Raw genomic sequence first — 10,804 nt, forward strand, 5'->3', positions numbered from 1 at the left:
CGGAGCAGATGGAACCCGTTAGCCGCCTTGGCAATGGCCCTCGACGCCGACCGCGACAGTTGACCAACGGTGGCGACGGACATGTCCATGGTGGACGAAAATGGATGACTAGATGAAAAAACTAATCTAGAAAGTTGGAAGATGAGCGCAATGAGATGCTGGCAGTGATGCAGATCACATTTATAGGATCTGTAGTTAGGGATCCCAGCGAATATATATATCACGAGACGTCAATTCCGTAACTTTTGCTACAAGACGCTAACTATACGTACTTGCCCTACTTTTCTGGTTTTTAGGCAACAAAGTTCCCTATAATTTCTCCCGTCAAATAATTCCTGAAAAAAGTTATAACTAGTGGACTCCCAGCGCGTCCATTGAAAAGATTACGTTGCACTTGCCATCACACCAAGGAAAGGAAGGCCAACTTGCTGTCAGGTGCTGGGAGACTTGTGTGCTCGCTGAGGCCACCTTGTTGAAATGTATGATCATCCATATTTCCATATACCATTATGACTATCGATCGAGGATGTCTGGCGAGGCGGCGACACGTGCGCTGGCCACCATGTCCAATTTCATCGCCAGGATGGCGTGCTAGGGCAGGCCGGACACCCAAAAGCTGCCGCCGAGCAGACCGTTAGCTCCAGTCGGTGTAGCACAATCTTTTTGGAAAAAAAAAGGCATGACAGCAGAAGCTGATTCTCACCGATTCTTTCATTACTTAATCGAAGACCGACACCTTCTTTTAATTATTTCCTGAATTACTCAATTATTTCGTGAAGTAGGATTCTTTCACTCAATTATTTCCTGAATTACTCAGCAGCTAAACTTCAGTAGTAATTGAATTTTGCCATGTAGCTTGATTAGAACTATTGATTTTCTCAAGTTGTTGCAAAAAGATTTGTGTTTAGCTTATGAGTTTATGATTGAATTTAAGACCACTAAGGGCTTTGGTTGTGTCAGGGATCATTAAACAATGATTTGTTTTACTCCCTCCGTTCCACGAAGGTTGTCTCGGATTTGTCAAAATTTGGATGTACCTAGACACTAAATAGCATCTAGATACATCTAAATTTTGATAAATCTAAGACAATCTTTATAGGACGAGGGAGTACAAGAGTTTGCTTGTTCTAGGCGATCTTTCATCTAAAGTACATTTAATTTAGAATGAAAAATTATTTGGTATTTCAATTTCCTCCAACGGTATATTTTGTAACTTTTTTTAATATGAGCGGGCACAACAACACGCGCCTTCATGTTCTAGTAATGTGTACAGGACCAACACAAGGCCCAAATTTCTATGCATAGTTAATCATCACTGCAGATTCAAAGATTATCATACCATACCATGGGCCTGGGTGTTTCTTCCTCTCACAGACCGGTACCCTCGCGCCGGCGTGGCTGATATTGAGTTAGTTTGTAATGTAAGATTCTGATACGCGACCAGCCCCAATACTTGGATCTTGGAAGACCTATGCTGGACGATTCAATCGGGGAAGGTGCTAGTGATGAAAACGTCTCCAGATTGAATAAGTCAGAATAAGGAGCTAAACACCTAAAATATATGATAGTGATATATAATAGAATATCAAAATCTACTTTGGTTTCCTTTCCCCTCATAAATAGTGATGCATGTAAGTGCAGGTTGATGCATATCCATCCCCTGGCATTGTCTACGAGTAGTAGATCATAATAAGCCAAAAATAGTTACAACACAAGTCCTAGATAACACGGCGAGAACAAAGCAAAAGACTACATAGTCACACAAGGGCAAGGAATCGAGTGATGTGGGGAACAAGAGCACAAGATACAAAGGGCAGAGACGGTCGAATAAGACTTAGGTGCGGGCGTACTAATAATAATAGTAATAATAATAATAATAATAATAATAATAATAATAATAATAATATAATCCCTTAAGCATTGCGCAAAGGAAGGCGCAAATAAGCATAGCCCATATGTTGGTTTATTCCAATCAACACGGAAAGTGAAAGAAAAGAAATCATATCCTAACTCTAATTTCGGTAATCTCTAATGGTTGCGTTGGGATAAACACCAATTGATGTATTCGTTGTCGTCCGCTCGATGCCTGCGCTGATGACGGCCGCGGCCACCATACATACGTGGTGGTGGTGCATACATCCCTTGTGCGTCGTACTGATCGTAGCCCTCCTCCTCGTCTCCCCATGCGTTGTTCACCAGATCGTCCTGCGCCAGAACCGAGTTAACAATCTGCGTGACGCCCACGTCGCAACGGACCACGATGCTGTCGTCGCGGACCAGGTGCTCGCGCCTCTCCAGGTCCTCCTTCTTGATGAACTCCTCGTGGCCGCACCCTGGCCCCTGCTCCTCCTCCGCGCCGCCGTTGTTCAACGTGCCCACCGCCCTCGTGTTGCCGTTAGGGTAGTGGTTGACCACGGGGACGCCGGCGAAGGATCCCTTCTCGGCGGGGAGCTCGTAGGCGGGGTTGCCACCGTCGTCTAGCAGGCTGAACTTGTACCGCGCCTGGAGGGGCTGCGGGTGGTTGCTGGCGAGCTGGAGGTAGACGGAGATGGCGTTGTGATCCGCCGAGGCGTCGCGGCCGTTGGGGTAGTAGTCGATGCGCCAGCTGTGGCCGCCGACGGTGAACGGGTGGGAGGAGAGCTTCTGGCCGGGGAGGACCGTCTTGGTCTGCGAGTAGCCGTCGATGCGCAGAAGGTGGAACCCGTTCGCCTCCTTGGCCACCACCCTCGTGGCCGACCGGGACAGACAACCATTGCCGGCGACGGACATGATCGACGTACGAGATGCCGAGATGGTTTTGCTGGTCGAGAAAAAGTTGGGGGTTGAGCGCAATGAGATGCTGGTATTACAAACGGCGTTGATCGATGCAGATCGAGTATGGAGAATGATTCGTATCCTTCGGAGGTTACGTTGCTAGCAACCTCCGGCTCCTGCGCCGTACGATGGATTTCACGCGAGTGAACCATCCGCCTGAGACAGCTCCACATGTGTGGGCCCTACACATTTTCTATCTCTTCTATCCCAATCTTATCTTCTCTACGGGAGTTCCTCCGCTGCCGGCCAGCTACCGCCGCGCCCTCGTCGCCAGCCGCCTCCCCTGCAGCTCCCGCGTCCTGGTCTGCTGCCACGCAAAGCTCCGCCTCCCCTGTACTCAGCCGCTGTCTCCCCTGACCTCCTCCTGCGGTAGCCGCCAAGCCTCTCGACGTCCCCAAATCACCATGGCACCTGCGCGGTCTATGTCCGGCGAGTCTCCAACGAGTCCCCGGTGAAGTCTGTCGCCAGCAAGTTTTTTCTTTTTTATTCTATAAACGAACCGTTTTTTTGCTTCAATGATGGTAACATCCTATCACTGGAGTTGCAAGGCGTCGATGGCGGAGCTGCAACCGGTCAACACGGGAGCTGCAAGCTTCCGCCGACGGAGCTGCAAGGAGCATCGTCTATTACTGCGAGGGGCCAGCGTCGGGGCTGCAAAGGACAGGAGATGCAAGGCATCAGCGGCGGAGCTGCAACCGGTCAACACGGGAGCTGCAAGCCACCGCCGCCGCTGCAAGGCGGATGCTGCAACCGACGACGACGGTGATGCAAGGCGGCGCGACATGAGGCGACGCTAGGACCGCTGCTGCAAGGCTGCGCGACTGGCAATGGCGGTGCTGCAAGGCGGCGCGCCCGACGGTGGCGGTGGTGCTGCGAGGCGACGCGACCGGCGGCGGTGCGGCCATAGGCAGGCGACGGTGATACTATCGGGTGGAGGCGGTGCCGCTATGGTTAACGGCGATGCTGCAAATGTTCACCGATGGTGCTACCACCACTCAGTGGCGGAGCTGCAACAAAGTGACGGTGCTACCATCCGGAGTTGGAATGCTGCCGGTGGTGCGCCGGCTAGGATTTTCACGGTGCTACAGTTGTTTATTTTTGTGATACAATTGTTATGTGGTTCTGAGATTTCCATATATTTTTTTTGCTACGAGGGTCTCCGGCAAGGTTTTAGTTTTTTTTTTCATTTCTAGATGAACCGTTTTTTGCTTCAATGATGCAAAAGCGGGAGATTTTTTGCTGCGACGAAGCAAAATCTGAACAAGTCTTCAATTTTTAGTCGAACCGTTTTTTGCTTCAATGAAGCAAAAGCGGGGCTTATTTTGTTTCAATGAAGCAAAAGTGGGATTTTGAGATAAAACTGAACACACAGATTGATCTAACGGTTCAAATTGGTTTGATCCAATGGTGGAGGACCCGGAGGCTGTGCGGTTTGCAGCCTCCGGAGGATCCTCAGCGCTGTCCATCGAGTATATATGATACCTAGCAGGTCGGTTTGCTCATCCTTTTTTTCGAAACTTTTGGTCGGTTTGGTCTTCAACTGCAGACCGGGAATTGTGTTCGATCAGGACTAGGCTTCGCTCCCAATACCGACTTAAACGAAAGGAAACCACATCTAATGAAAAGGAAAATCCCGGTAAACAGAAAAAAACCTTCTTTCACGGGACAAAAAAATTCCATCTTGATCATGGCACGTGAGCAGTAGCAGGCACCGTGTTTTCTCCTAATCAAGACCATGGCAAGAGAGCCTAACAGAATTGGTTGGGTTTGACATTCAGGGGGATATCGTCATGTCAGGAACTAGATATATAGTGCTATACAGGGACGAACCAAATGGCTGTATATGTAGACTGTTCTCCGTCACATATTAAATCTGTAGCGCTTTTCACATTGCTCGGAGTTTAGCTACTTTATTAGTTTGATAACACGGAGCACAAAAGCAAAAAAATTGCAATCGCTAGAACGATTCTGAATCCAGGAATCCTATTATTGGACGAAGCAACAAGCACTTTGGAGTTTGGACACACAGAAGCTGAAAGGGTTGTGCAGGAGGACCTTGATAGACCATGACAAATCGAACCTCTGTCATAGTTGCTCACGTAATGCCAGTACTATTGGTCATCCACAGGGATCAAGAATTCAAAAAGATAGGTTTTGAAACATTGGTGTTTATGATCCAAAATAATAATCTATTGCCTCTTACATATCTTATCTGTCATCAAATGTCCAGAACCTGAAACATTTAAAAATCACCAGGTCCACATGAGCTTCTAAGAGCAGCTCTAGCTCTAGCAGCTACCGTAAAAAGCGCAAAACTTAAAACTTTTATAGGCAACATCAAATTCTGCCCGCCGAGCGATACTTCTTCAGGCTTCGAGAGGGAACCGAGTGCGACCCGCATTACCTTTTGTTTTTGGCAGGACAGAACTTTCACCCCATCCCTTCCCGCTCCCACGACGCCGTCGTCGTCGATCTACCGGCACAGCGCTCCTCCGAGGCCGCCGCCACCGCGAATCGGTGCCATGGAGTCCTCCGACCTCCCGCCGGCCGCTGCTCAACTCCTCCGTCCCACAACGGCAGCTCCTCTTGCTCCGCCGGTGCACACGTGCTTGCTGGCCGCTGCACATGCCGCCATCAAGAAGAGGAAATGCGTTGCCGCCGCCGCTTCCCCTGCTTCTCCGGACGTTGCTTCCCCGACCGTTGCTTCCCCAGCCACCGCTAGGGCCGTCGTCGCCCTGATAGTTGCAAGGCGGAAGAAGGTCGCTGGAAGCAGGCCGAAGAATGCGACGCAAGGCGGAGGCAAGAAGCAGGTCGTGAAGCCCCACGCCGCCGCTCCTCAAGCTTCCCCTCCGGTCGCCGGATTCGCGGCTCCGCAGCGTTTGGATGTTGGCGCAGGCAACGTGTTCGACGAAATGCCTTCAAGATATGATGTTTCCCGATTTTCGTTTACGGTAGTTGCACTGCGCCGACTCTTGCGGCCACCGAAATCATGTTTTCCGCGAACTAAAATTGTCTGTTTACAGTTTGGGTTTTACGGCAGCTGCACTGCTCTAAGGGGTCTAGAAGGAGCTTACAAGCCAACTGATCCACACATGGATTTATTCAGTTTGCAGCAATGAACTGTAGCAACCCGGAAAAACCCTAATATTAGATTTCGTTGTTGCTTGTTTTTCTACATCGTTTCGATGTCATCAGCATTGTGCATATCATCCACAAGGTTTTATCAAACAAACATTATTTTTTCAAAGAAAATTAAAAATTATTTTTACAAGCCAACTGATCCACGCATGGATATATTCAGTTTGCAGCAACGAATGAACTAAGTCCACATCCACTTTGTCATTCTAGGCCTAACTCAATGCCAGTCATAGCAAGTCAGTGTAGAATACTCTTTTTGGAGAAAAAGTTGTAGCAGAAATGAATTTTCCATATTCACAAGAGCTCTAAGACAAGGCATCACCAAGCATGAAAGGACCCGCAGGTGGGCAAGCCTGCAGCATATAAGATGTTTGAAACAGTACATCCCTGCGCGATTTTTTTTAAATAATACACTTTTAATTATTAATTCCAGAAATAATATTAGTTTTTAGCAATTTTCAGAAATAATACACCGACGGGTTCGATGAACCCGAAATTCGAATGACGGGGCAGAGGAGCCCGAATTTGTAACTTCGGTGCTGAGAAACCCGATTATAGGATTCCCCTGCGGCGTGGAAAAAAGCAGAAAGCGAGAAAGAAGAAATCGGGGTTTATGAACCCGATTTTAATAAATCGGGCATCGTGAACCCAATTTCAATAAATCGGGCATGGTGAACCCGAGTTGTTTCTGCAGGATTTTTTCCCGCCTTTTCGCGTTCACACCGCCGTGTTTCCCTCCTGCCCTTGCCGCCACCCTTCCCGCCACTCTTTCCTGCCAGTCCTTCCCGCCATCATCTCCCGCCAATTTTATCCCGCCACTATCTCCCGCTATATTTTCCCGCCACGCTGTTGAATTTTTGCCTATAAAAGCAGGCATCGCTACTCTTGGCTGCACAAGTGCTTCTATCTCTCTTTTTTTTTCTGTTTGCTCACCCTTAGCCATCATGAGTGTGCGGTGCTCTGACTAGGAGTTTAGGCCGGTGAAGGCGAAGGCTGCAAGTTTTCCCCCGGGTGTGACTGAGGAGCGGTGTTGGTGCGGCCGTCTTGATAAGGTTAAGCAGGTGGAGGATTTCTCCGACTGGTTCGGCATGAAATTTTTCATGTGTGCGAGCTATGAGCATGATCCACCCCGTAGTTCAGCTTCGTCGTCCACCAGGCCGCCGGTATGTTTCGACATAATTTTATATTGGTTTAATTTTTGTGTGAATGTGATTTAATTTTACTGTTTGTGTTGACTTTCTTCCTGACCTTAAGCCGATTGGTGTTCCTGAATCTCGGTATGAGGGGAGGCTGACTGGAAAAGACACACTAGGAAGGAAAGCAACGGTATGCAGGGACAAGATTTCTTTCAATCAAGCATACTACACAGTTCTATACAATTTCAGCTTGGTGGCTTCGTACATCGAGAAACACAAGAATGTTTTACGAGAAATAAACCCGGGCCAGCCCGAGTCCTTGATTACACATCAACACATGAATACCTTCGGCAGTTGGTTGCAAAGACATCTCATTAGTGACCCAATTGTTGTAGAGCAGCTGTACTTGTTGGCCAGGTTACCATCTTCAAACATATGTACATTTCAAGGGTACGAGATCAATGTGAATACATTTTACACGATCGACCAAGATAAAAAGAGCACCAACCAAAACAGTGGTGTCCGCTTCGATGCAAAAGATGAGAATGGGCAGACCACCACATATTATGGATACATAGAGGAGATATGGGAACTTGACTATGGACCCACTTTTAAGGTCCCTTTGTTTCGGTGCAAATGCGTGAAGCTCAGCGGTGTACAGTTAGACGATAAGTACGGTATGACAACAGTGGATCCCAACAATCTTGCGTACATGGACGAGCCATTCATCCTAGCCAACGAGGTGGCTCAAGTTTTCTACGTGAAGGACATGTCTAGCAAATCGAGAAAAAGAAATCAACAAAAGAATGCATCAACCGAGGAGCCAAAGCGCCACATAGTTCTTTCGGGGAAAAGAAACATCGTGGGAGTGGATGACAAGACAGACATGCCAGAAGATTATAATAAGTTTAAAGAAATTCCACCCTTCACGGTGAAAATTGACCCAAGCATCTTGCTAAATGATGAAGATTCTCCATGGCTACGGCATAGAAGATCACAGCAGTAGATGGCGATGTAATAATGTATTCTTCATATATATAGTTCCCAAGACAATCTCTACATTTATGTAATAATGAGAACCCTTTCCCCAACACTGTTAGAGTAGATGGAGTCTTTCACGGGCTTGCATGGAAATTTTTCCGAGGCGGAACTTCCGAAGATGCCATAGGGCGTGTGCACCAAGGGCATCTTCGAGAAGTTCCGCCACGGGAGATTTCCCAACCCTTTCCTCCATCCATGGGGATGAAACTCTCCCTATCTGCTAGGTTGGCTTGTTGATCTGCTTGCCAAGGCGTATCGGTGTTCCTTTTATAGGCACGGCGCCGCTTCTGCTTTGTCTTGTTCCTCCGACACGGCGTCGTGCACTACATGCTTTATCTCATCGAGCAGTGCGTCCACCCACGTGTCCTCATCCTGCCGACAGCTTTAGTCCCGACCGCGACAGATGACCAACGGCGGCGACGGATATGGTGGACCAAATGCATAATTCGTCGAAAAGAGTCGTAGGCGAAGGTAATTCTAAAAAAGTGTTCTAGACAAAAAATGCTTTCATAATTTAATCCAAGACCAACTCCTTCTTTAATAGGATTCAACTATTTCCTAAATTACTCTGCAGCTAAACTTCAGTATTGAATCGCAGGAGGCATGACACGCGCATGCACACGATCGATTATCTCTCTCTATTCGAAGCGCAAGGACTCTCTCAACCGCCGCGCGACGCCTCGGTTATCTCCTTCTTCTACCTCCCCCGAAATCTCAAACCTAGCTTCCTCTGACCCTACTGCCCTGCCACTGCCTATAAGTACAAGGCCATGGCCACCCTAGCCGCGCGTCGGCTGTCTTGTGACTTGTGACTTGTGACTTGTGACTTGTGACTTGTGACTTGTGACTTGTGACTTGTGACTTGTGACTTGTGACTTGTGACTTGTGACTTGTGACTTGTGACTTTGGACTTTGGCGACGGCGACGGCGACAAGACCAAACCACACCACACCAGACCAGACGAGGGCGTTGTGCATCGGCTGGGATGCATGGGCCGCGGCGGAGGTGAGGCGAGCACCGTACGCTAGCTCAACTCCTTCACTTCGTCTTCGAGCGCAACGACGACAACTCATCGGCGACAGGAGAAGGCCGAGGCGAGCACCGGCGGCCGGCGAGGACCTACATATGCGCGACATGAGATAGCGCGCCCCCTTCAGTATGTCTTCTTTCAGCACAGCCACGTACGGCAGCTCGCCGGGTCGCTTGGGGCGACGCGCCGCAAGGACCGTCCGCGGCTGGACGTGAGCGCGTGTCACCGCGAGCTCCTTCCCCGGTCCACCCATATCCCATTGACGTGCCTGCGAGCTCCTTCCCGGTCGCGTGACTTGCGCGACGTGAATTTGGCGCGCGTCAGCGAGGCGACGAGGAGGGCATGCCACTTCGGCGGCCGTGGCGAGGCAAGCACCGTCGGCGAGGGCCTGAGCGTGACGTAAGACGACCATTCAACTCTTCAAACACGACGACCACGACTCTCTAGGACGAACCCTTCATTTGGGCCAGCAGCTGCACTTGTCTGCCCTTCCTACCTCCATGGCCGGCGGCAACTCTACGAGGCCAATTAAGGTCCTGCCAAACCTAGGTGCGCGGCTCAGGATGGACCCTGACTCCAGCCTCCGGCGAGTCGGCTCAGCATCGAAAACGGACGATTCACTAACATTCTACATCCCTAGCTAAGCTAGTACTGCCTTCATCGACCGACGGTCAAAGAACCAGAAAGCAGCTGGCTGAATCGAGGCTGTTAATTAATCTTTGAAAACATAGATTTACTTTATCTCGTACGCAAAATCTCAGGCTTTTCAATGATTTCGCTAGCTGTTGCGGCGAGCCGGGCTAGCAACCTCATCGCGCGGTGCATGCTACTATCGGGGAGATAGACAGACATGCGATGCGCACCACGGATGGACGCGGCACCACGGATGAGTGCGAAACTAGTTGACTCACTGAGTATTTGCACCGCGTTATTTTTCTCAGCCTATATCTGTTTTCCTAGAGCCAAAACAGAGCAAGCTAGCGCATGGAGATGCTGCACATGTTTTCCTCAGCTTGGTTCCGTTCCCTCTTCTTATTTCTAAGAAATACAATTTAATAAACTTGCACAAATTTTCTCCTTCACCAAAGGATAAAAATTTCGCCATGACTTGTGTGCCTCTTTTCTCAACATTCATCATCAGTAATCTACCCATGCTCTAGTTCTAATTTAAAAAGATTGGGATACCACGCGACCAAGTGCACGTCGTTAATTAGTTAATTTCTTTTTCCTCTGCTGTGTTGAGAAAACCGAAGCAAAATAAGGACGGACCAAATCGACCAAAACAATCCATGCGCTACATCCGTTCGATCCACCTCCCTTCATTGTACTAGTGATGGCTACTTCGGAACCAGCAACACAAACAGCTACTCGATAGATCGGTCGACACAAGCGCAGCTGTTTTCCTGGCTCGCTTGCATGTTAATATACTAGTAAATCGCTAGACAAACGGCTACTTGATCACATACCAATTAGCGTAAGTTCTAGTTTCTAATTTTGCCATATTTTTCTTCGTAATTATGATCAACTAAAGGGAAAAAACCAAAAAAAAAAAACAGCTACGTGAAGAACATGGCAGGGTTCACTTAAATTTTAGCATGACCTTGCCTTATATCTGGACATCCAAACCCGCACAACAACTAGCATG

Source organism: Lolium perenne, chromosome 1 (assembly GCF_019359855.2).
Source record: "Lolium perenne isolate Kyuss_39 chromosome 1, Kyuss_2.0, whole genome shotgun sequence".
Lineage (NCBI taxonomy): Eukaryota > Viridiplantae > Streptophyta > Magnoliopsida > Poales > Poaceae > Lolium > Lolium perenne.